Source organism: Hydra vulgaris, chromosome 12 (genome assembly GCF_038396675.1).
Source record: "Hydra vulgaris chromosome 12, alternate assembly HydraT2T_AEP".
NCBI lineage: Eukaryota > Metazoa > Cnidaria > Hydrozoa > Anthoathecata > Hydridae > Hydra > Hydra vulgaris.
Window position 1 is genome coordinate 1,246,213 of NC_088931.1, and position 9,731 is coordinate 1,255,943.

The 9,731-nt window shown below is 29.7% G+C and overlaps 1 long non-coding RNA gene across 2 annotated transcripts; it reads right to left on the minus strand.

The window, feature by feature from the left end:
- Nucleotides 1–2,079: 2,079 nt before the first annotated feature.
- Nucleotides 2,080–8,312, minus strand: LOC136087750 (uncharacterized). Of its 2 annotated transcripts, none has more exons than XR_010642032.1 (4): nt 7,943–8,312; nt 6,807–7,629; nt 5,971–6,730; nt 2,080–2,481 (listed from the first exon to the last, which is right to left on the minus strand). It is a non-coding gene; the product is annotated as an uncharacterized LOC136087750 (long non-coding RNA). The 2 variants fall into 2 exon arrangements; XR_010642033.1 differs by lacking the exon at nt 2,080–2,481 and adding an exon at nt 5,290–5,894 and having other exon boundaries at nt 7,943–8,297.
- Nucleotides 8,313–9,731: the final 1,419 nt, after the last annotated feature.

Sequence of the window (9,731 nt, forward strand, 5' to 3'; positions counted from 1 at the left end):
GGGTATCACTTAGGTATGATTTGAATGAGTTATTAGGAGACTTAATTTTTGAGGCAAGATTAGGGCCAATGTTAACAAAAAATTGATTTTTTTAGCAATCGTATTTTTGTCACTGTACTCTATATTATCTATGACTATTTAAGCAGGTAAACTATTTGATTTAACTTTTTTGTTCCCAATTATTTCTTTTATAGTATTCCATATTTTTTTAATATCACCAGTTGCATTTTTTATTTGGTTCAAGTAGTAATTTTTCTTCGATCTTTTTTTATTTTTTCAAATAAATTTTTGTATTGTTTGTAAGTATTTAGATTTTTTTCATTTTTACTTTTTAAATACTTGATGTAAAATTGTTTTTTTTTGAAGATTTTTTTATACCTCTGGTAATCCATGGACATGCAAGTATTTTACTTTTGATTATTGTTCTATAATTGGGAAGTGATTATCATAGTGCTTTAAGAATATTTCTATAAATTCAATTATAAGCGGAGTTGGTATGCCCAAGGTTGCATTCTTGGTAAATCCTATCCCACCTTACTGCCGATAGTGAGTCTTTAAACTGTTGAATAGTAAAATTAATAATTTTTATTTTATAGACTTTGATTTTAGAGTTATTATTTTTTGTATCTTGAAAAAAGGAAAAGTATATCGGAAGGTGATCGGATATATCCGTTTTGATTACACCTGCTTTTAATGAAGAATCATAAAATGAATTATTCAATATGTTGTCTATTGCAGTGATTGAATTAAATGTTACCCGGGTTGGTTGGTTTATTATAGGAAAGATGTAGTGTTGAAACATATCGTCAATAAAAGTTTTGGTAACAGCATCTTCATTTTACTGTAGACAGTTTATATTTATGTCTCCAATACAGACTAATACTTCTTGCTCATTGTTATTACTTAGAAATAATTGTTTTAGGTGATTTGAAAAGTTTTTTTAAATTACCTTCAGGTGGTCTGTAATAGGTGGGCACCAGTATATTTTTTAATTTTTTGTTTATTATTTCAATTGCAAAGACCTCACCAACATAAGAAACCGAAATATCGTCTTTAATTTTAGTAGTCAGTTTATAATGAATATCCCAACCGGCACATTAAGTTGTAAATGCGCATTTAAACAAGTTTTAAATGCGCATTATTCTGGTATGTATGTTAGCCATTTTATTGTGTCAAACACGCATTAGAAATACGCTTCGAATGCATTTAAAAACGAGTATGCAATGCGCATCCTACCGAGTATGAAACTCGCATTTGAAACTCTTGAAAATATGCATAAAACACTGTAATTAGATATTATTCAATACGGGGTTTCCTTGGTATTAAATGCGCATTTAAAACTTTTCAGAATACATGTTATTCACGAATGTATGTTAAACATTTTACTGAGTAGAACACGTATCAGAAATACTTTTTAGGTTAGTAGATTATTGGACACATAACACGCGTCTGAAACGTGTTTTTATTACATGTATTTACAAACGCGCACACGCATTGGTTTTAAAAATAATAACAAAAAACTAATACTTGAAAACTTTATTAAATTAACTTGTACAGTGTTCAATATGCACATACGGGTGGGTAAAACGCCCCTTATTCTTGAAAATCAAAAGGTACTGTTTTCCATGTGCTGTGGACGTACTCTAGGATAAAAAAAAACAACAAAATTTAACTTATTTGCTCACATTTTTTACCCCGCCCAACGGGGTCGAAAGTTAAATTTCCCCCCAAAAAGTCATATTATGAGTAGTTAAACCCCCTAAATTAATTTTCTTTTTGTTTAAGTGAATAGGGACATTTGTGTGATCAATTAAAACAATAATTCAGCAAAATAGAGACTATTAGGACAGCTTTATGTGTTGTTTTGTAAGTTTTTTATGTAAAAACTTTGACCTGGTTTCTCAAAAAAACCCGGTTTTTACGTAATTAAACTTTTACGTATTAGACTTAATAGCTACCTATCGACAGCAGAAGAAATATACAACTAGGGATAGTTTTCTTATTGTGTTATGCATAGTTATGCACATATGTGGGTTTAGAAAGCTTTTTTCTTAGCACATTTATAAATGAAAATTACAATTTTTTTAAATTTTTATTTTAAAAACATGTTTTAAAAATAATTTTTTTTTATCAATTAACTTAACATAAATTTATGACTTGACATAAATTTATGAAATTAGATAACTTTTTACAATTTAACAATCATATAAACAATGTAATAATTACATAACACATGTTAAATAATTTTTGACAACTTGTCTTTAGTATTGACTGAAAATTTTTGTCTGTGACTTGAAATTGAAAGAATCAAACATTGCTTTAATTCCTCATCCTAGCACATGTGTGTAAAGTCTTGGATAAGCTTTACTCCTCTCTCATCCTGGCACATGTGTGTAAAGTCTTGGATAAGCTTTACTCCTCTCTCAAAACAATCATTTACTACAGTTAACTTTTCAATGAATTTTTTTAGGACTCGATATCCTGAAAAATTATTCCAATCTCTAAAATAAAATATGTACAAAAGGGTGTCCCAAAAAAAAAAAAAAAGCTCTTAACTGATTCCCATTCTATGTGACCTAAATAAGTACTAAAAAAAATTTGACGGTTTTATTTTGACAGGAAGTGCTAGATGTAAAATCTGAGTTTTACTGTTTTAATGTTAAGCTAGCTTAACATTAATAGAAAACACATTTTAGAAAATTAGAACAAAACAATTAGATGCATATAAATCATTTCCAATTGTTTTCTACTATTTAACTTGATAGATTATATTTATAAATATGAAAATACAAAAAAAAATACATGAAAACTAATATTTATTAGCAAATTTAAGATTTTATTGCGGTGAATTATTTCTCAAAAAATACAACTTTTTGAACAGTTCCCAAGCTCCTTTTTAGTCATAGTCTTAGTCAAGTTTTTTCTAGACTTTTTAACTACAAAAAGTACATTTTGAAGGTGATCTTCATCTCTAGTAGCTGAAAGAAAATCTTTAATGAGCTTAATGTTTCTTTCTGCACCATCATTTACAACAGATATGTTTTTGATTCATGCAATAAAATCTAGCAACTGAGGATGGTTAAAAACATCTATAGTATTAAGACTATTTTTAAGCCATTCTTTTATACTTGCTCTTGATATTTTAAAATGTTTGAAGAGAAGGTAGCTTTGCTCGGAAATCAACTCAGGTAGCTCTGTGGTCTCTCCAATTTGTACATTTGATGGTTTACAACGCTGAAATTTATTTGGCTCTTCAAACTCAATCAGAGCTAACAGCATTCTTAGCTTTGTTTCAGAAAGAACTTCTTTATCCCCAAAGAACAAAACACAGAGTTGCGGAGTTAAGTACCACGTATGGCGTCCCATGCTGAGAAGCAAAGGATTTCCAATATTCTTTGCCAGTCCAATTTACATAAATTTTTCACTTCATTCACTTTCTCACAGATTTCAGGCCACTTGTTCTTTAGCTTGACATAAAGAGCTCTTCTTGGACCTTTAGTTTTCTCACCAGTAAGGGCAGCCATATAGTGAGATACATGTACTTCATATATGTGTCTCCTACACATTATCCACAAAATTGGTAATTTCAAAATATCTGTAAGAATTTGGACTGCTCCATTTACTCCGCCTGTATTGCTTGCAGTTGTATCACAGCATATACCAATGATCTACTCTGTACATCCGTAATATTCTAAAAGATTGTGCACTTGTTCTGCTTGGTCAACTCCCTTTGAAGAGGGACATTGAACAACACCTAAAAGATGGTCTTCCATGGTATCGTCATCCGGGGAACTCACTGAGACTGCAAGTCGCTCAATTTTTTGGATAATGTTAAGCCCAGTGGTAATTTGTTCCAACAGTTTGGTATCAAAATGAAGAATAAGCCGTCGGCCTTTAAGATGATTAATTATTGAAATCCACTCCGAGTCTCCTTCAAGTTCTACATATTTGAACTTTTTTCTATGAAGTGTGCTTCTTGAAAGCGGTATATCATTAACTTCTATACCTCCAGCTTTAAATACTTCACTTAAAATTGCCAGATGGGGTCGTACACCAACATTGAACCTTGTTGCTGGAACAGCAGTACATTCAATGAGCTTTTCAACATTCAATGCTAGATTTATCGTATCTCCAGAATTGTACCTAGTTATCATTTTATAATATTTTTCTACCTATTTATAATTATATACTTTTTAATAAAACAGCTTTAGCTTGTGAAAATTACAACTATGTTATTAAAATAATACTATACCTGCGTTTCCGACCTTTACCCAGGAAATCATCTTCCTCGCTGATTTCACAGTCCTCGTTTGACTTTTCTTCCTCACTGATGAATTGAATCTCTTCTGTCATGGAGTCATGTGACAACAAAACATCATTGATATCTTTTAAGTTTTTCTGTCTCTCTAATTCTTTCTCTCTCAACTTATCTAGCTTGTTCTTTCTCCTGTTTGCATGCAGTACTCTTCTACTGTAGTCTTCATCGACTTTTGTTTCCATATATCCTTTCCTATGTAACTTCTGGTCTTCATAAAAACTAAGAAATTTTTAAATCTATTAAGCCATTTATAAATAAATTAATAATTGTTCTAGTTTTTCTTGGAAGATGACCAAACCATGTAAAGAGTTAAACGTAAATATTTTAAAGGAAATAATATGCTATTACTTAAGTTACTTTTAATTGGAAAAAAAATCTCACTACTAAAAAAAGTGTTATTTAATGAACTTACTTTATATCTTCCAGCTTGGCATCATCTGTTCTCAATCTATCAGCAAGAATATCTTATTTAAAATTCTTAGTCGAGATGTCAAAAAGCTGATAGGATTCTGTGAGAAAATCTTTCTCTAACTTTGATTGCTTATCAAGACTGCTGTTCCAGTTTAGAGAAGACAATTTAATCAATTTCTTGTATTTTAAATTAAGTTTAATGATTTTAGTCTTTATATTGTACCCACAAATCACAAATTTCTTGCCAAACCCAGCATTTATCCCAAATTTTTTTTAATCCTAGATACCAAGCAAGAACTATCAGGATCTGTACAAACACCATTTTCACAAACAAGATCCTTGGATTTCGATTTCAATTTGCAACCAACATTAGTAGAAGTGGGTTTGTATTTAACTTGTGACTCGCGAAGGATAAATTGATAGTATCTAAGAATATCACCATTAGATGGAAGCTGTCACTGAGGTAACTCCCTCAGTGGGTACTTCAATAGGTAAATATACCTCAACCTTTCTGTATTTTTCCGTTTTATCTTATTCTGTCCTATCATCTTCTTTTTTTTAGCTGTTCTACCCATTTTTATATGAATTTCAAAATAATCAGTTTTTTAACTAAATTTATACTAAATGTTACACTTGCATCAAAAATCTATGAAGTCGTTATTCCCTCTCGTATAATATTTTATCTAAGTTTACCGTTACGGCTTTTATAACCGTTTACACGAGAATTTCTTCGTGCACAAATTAGAATTCCTTCGTGCACAAATAATTCCATTTAGAAATTTTTTCCTTCAAAAAAAATTTCCAAATGGAGTTATTTGTGAACCAATCCATGGGGAATTATACGAACTAATAATATTGTCAAGAGGGAAAAATATTAATCTCTAACAATGTTCATAGGGAATGATCCTATTCTTTAATAATATCCTATGGGAATTATTTGTGTACTAATTATTACATCATATCAAAACATATTGAAATACTAGATAACGCTGTTTTTTAGTAAATACACATAAGTGTACAAAACCGTAAAACTCAGAATTTACATCTATCACTTCTAGTCATCAAAAAATTAAAAAAAAGATTTTGGTAGCTATTTAGGACCTATAGAATGGGGATCAGTTGAGAGCACATTAAAATTTTAAAAAAAGTGTGTTTTTGGGACACCCTAATGTACAAGCATTTTTAAATATTTTAAATGCTAAAAAATTAATAAAATTAAATCAATTAAGAGAAAAACTTACTTTGAGCTAACTTGCATCCATTCTATTTCTGTTGCAGGTAGATTTAGCTGTTGAATTAGAATCCAACTTTGAGGTTCAACCAGTTCCCATAACTCTGGAATTTTCGTTATGTTATTGTTTGGAAAAAGTGGTTCTCCCAAAGTTAATCAAAGGTTTAGGGTATAAAAATAATTTTTTGGCAATATTTTCTATATGCTGCAGTTGAAATTGTTTTATTAAATGATCCTGATCCTGATGTTGAAATTATTTTATTAAATGATCCTGATCCTGATGTTGAAATTGTTTTATTAAATGATCCTGATCCTGATGTTGAAATTGTTTTATTAAATGATACTTGATAATGTCCCTGATTGCAAATAAATCTAAGCAAGGAGAAGAGGCTGACAATGGTGCTTTCAGAAACCATCTTGCATGAAATGGCCCATTAAATTTAGCAACTTGATGAACTGTTGCTATTTCTTCTGCACTAATTATATCAAATTGTTGCAAATGAAATGTAAGCAGTTTTATTGTCATGTAGTAGATGGCTTTTGATAAAAATCTTGCATGATGAAAAGCCATAGGTTTACAAAACTTAAAATTTGCTAGTTTATCACTGCCTTGTTTATCACTGCCAAACCAGATAAAATTTGCTAGTTTATCACTTTGCTAGTTTATCACTGCCAAACCAGAACAAGCTCTGCCAAATGCTTGTAGTCAAGCCAAGTGGAAAATTGTCTGTGAACAAGGAACATTTTAGATAAATTTTGGTTTCAAAAGCCTACGAAAAAATATAATTCAAATTTGTTAATATGATTTTTTTTTAATTTAGAAAAAAGAAATATACATTTCTCTACCTTTTCTTCTAAAAATGTTCCTTTTAGCTTGCTCTATTCAAATCTGTTAAGGTTGTTCAAATTTATGTGCAGCTTTAAAGTTTCCCAGAAATTTTGAACTTTTTTGAAAAGATTATAAACTGGTTCGTTTGAAACTATTCAGGAAACTGCAAGTGCTGCATGCTAGATAATGACAAATAAGAAAATAAAAAAGCCATTTGAACAGAACTAGAACAAAAGTATTTTATAAATAAACAATCAGCTGGTGGAAACTTAGGTTTCCACCTAATGACATTAGCCAAAGTAGCTGTATGTATTAAACTCTGAAAACCATATCTCTTTGCTGTAACAGCAGTAGCCTTTAAGATTTTCCTAGGTAGCATAACTTCAACGAAATCTGATTTTCTTTTATGAGATCTTGGTTTTCTTTCCTTTTGATATTCTTAATCTTAGTTATCCTCTTCGAATTGTGATTCTACACTGCTAACCTGATATATATTCAGAAGCTAATATTTTACTATTTGAAGTAGTCACCCTCTTTTTGGTAGATTCAATCTCCCTTTGCTTTCTGCAAGCAGTAAATAAGTACTTTTTGTCTATTCCACCCATCACAGCTTTATGTTCTCCTTGTTGATCATTCAAAAAATTTATACCGACATTTCTTTCCTCTTTAGTGATTTGTTTGCTTGATAAAATTTTTTGCTGCACATCTTTTACACTTATATCAAATAAGCACTTTGTTTCACGTTTGTAGTTATCTATAGTACTTAAATTTTGTGGTGTTTTACATGATCTGTTTTTTGATAGCTTCTTTCTACGAACTTCCAAGCACAAGATCTTACTTCTATATAAAGAAAACAATGTTGTAGCGTTATGATAAGATTCTTAGAATAACGTAATAAGAATCTTACTCTCTCTCTCTCTCTCTCTCTCTCTCTCTCTCTCTCTCTCTCTCTCTCTCTCTCTCTCTCTCTCTCTCTCTCTCTCTCTCTCTCTCTTTATATATATATATATATATATATATATATATATATATATATATATATATATATATATATATATATATATATATATATATATATATCTGTGTGTGTGTGTGTGTGTGTATTTGTTTTAAGAAATTAAATTTAAAAATAAATATACACTGCGTCATGTACCTAATATATTGATCAGCTACTATTGAAAATGAACTTGTTCCAGATTTTCTTCAGTGACGAAACAACATTGCTTTTAAGAAAATTACATCCTCCAGGGTTATTGCAACCAATTTCAAAACTTCCATGGGGAAATTTGCAAGAAACTATATCACTGAGTTAATATTGTAATTTTTCTTTTCTTTCTTTAATTACTTTGCCATGTAAATATTGCAGAACTTGTTCTCCAGTAGACAGTTGAGATGATGATAGTATCTCAATGGTATCGTTGATCAAAACAACTTTGTTTCGATCTTGTATCTTTTCGCATTTTATTTTTAATATTAAATTTGCTTATCTAAATATTGCTTTTCTCAATGCGAAAAAGTCAAATTTTCTACTTTAATAAAGCTTAAAAGCGTCGTAAATGTCGTCGTAAAAGCGTCGTAAAAGCGTCGTAAATGACCTTAATAAAATAAACAGACCGGCAAATTGAAGGTATAGTAAAAACCGGTCAAATTTTTAAGAAACCGGGTCAAAACTCATGGTCCAAAACGCTTGAGCAGTCTAAAATTTATTCAATTTCCATAAGGTTAGGTTTAAAATGACCATATAGACCTATAAATTTGCATAAAAAACAGTGCCTCAAAGATATCCATTTTTAAAGATATTTAACCGGTTATGATATGATTTTTTGAGGTGAAAAATTGATCTTTGAGCCCATTGAGCAGGGTCTAAAAATTGTGTAAATGAGTTAAATTTTGTTTTTAATAGATCACAGAGTACACCCACAGCACACGGAAAACAATGCCTTTCGATTTTCGAAAATAAGAGGCGTTTGACCCACCCTAACGCACATCTATATTATAATTTTTACAATATAATAAAAATGCATGTTTATAAAATGTTATAATAACAAAATTGCACCAAAATTAGTTGTATACTAGTAGAGGATTTATTTACCTTGTATTATGTAAATGTATTATTGCTTTTAATTACTGTTTATGCAACTAAAAATACACTATACAACATATTCAAAAATTACATCATTAGGCAAAGAATTGAAACCCGTTTTAATGAAAAATTTGACTGCGTTCGCCTTTGGTGGTGCATGATAAAGAAGGACGATTTTGAAGAGAAACAAAACTTATAATGTTTTTCGATAGTTCTTTCAAGTTTAAGAAATCTATATCAGAAACAATGAAATTAATTTAACCAAAGGAAAAGTTCTTACTTAAACCTGAATGCATGCAGCCAGTTTATAGACACATATCACATCCACAAAAATATTAAAAGTTTCAATTGAGTTTGTTTTACCTTTCTGAATTCTTTGTCACTCATTTTGCCTTCATCCTTCAACTAAAAATCTATATGTAAAATAATTTTTTAAATTTAAAATTTGGTAAAAAACCAGCATCAAATATCTCAAAAAATATTTTATTAAAATATCTATTTTATTAAAATATCTCCAAAAATACTTTAAAGAAATTATGAAATAGAAGTAATCTAATTAGTAAATAAAATCAAAGGTAAATTCTTCTTATAACATGGTGTTATGAAAAATATTTTAAATTAGCTCGTAGTTGGAGGGTTTTTTAACCTTGTTGCAGTAAGGTAAGTCGTCAAGTACAGCCTTCCAATAACTAAATAAAAAAATAAAAAATAACTACTGTCCTATTAATTTATCATACATTTTCATTTAGTTTGTAAATTCTAATTTATAAATCTACACACACTGTAATTTGCATAGCTTGTTGAACAGCCTAGCTTTAGATATGTTGTGGATTAAATAGCTAACCTTAACTTAATCTTT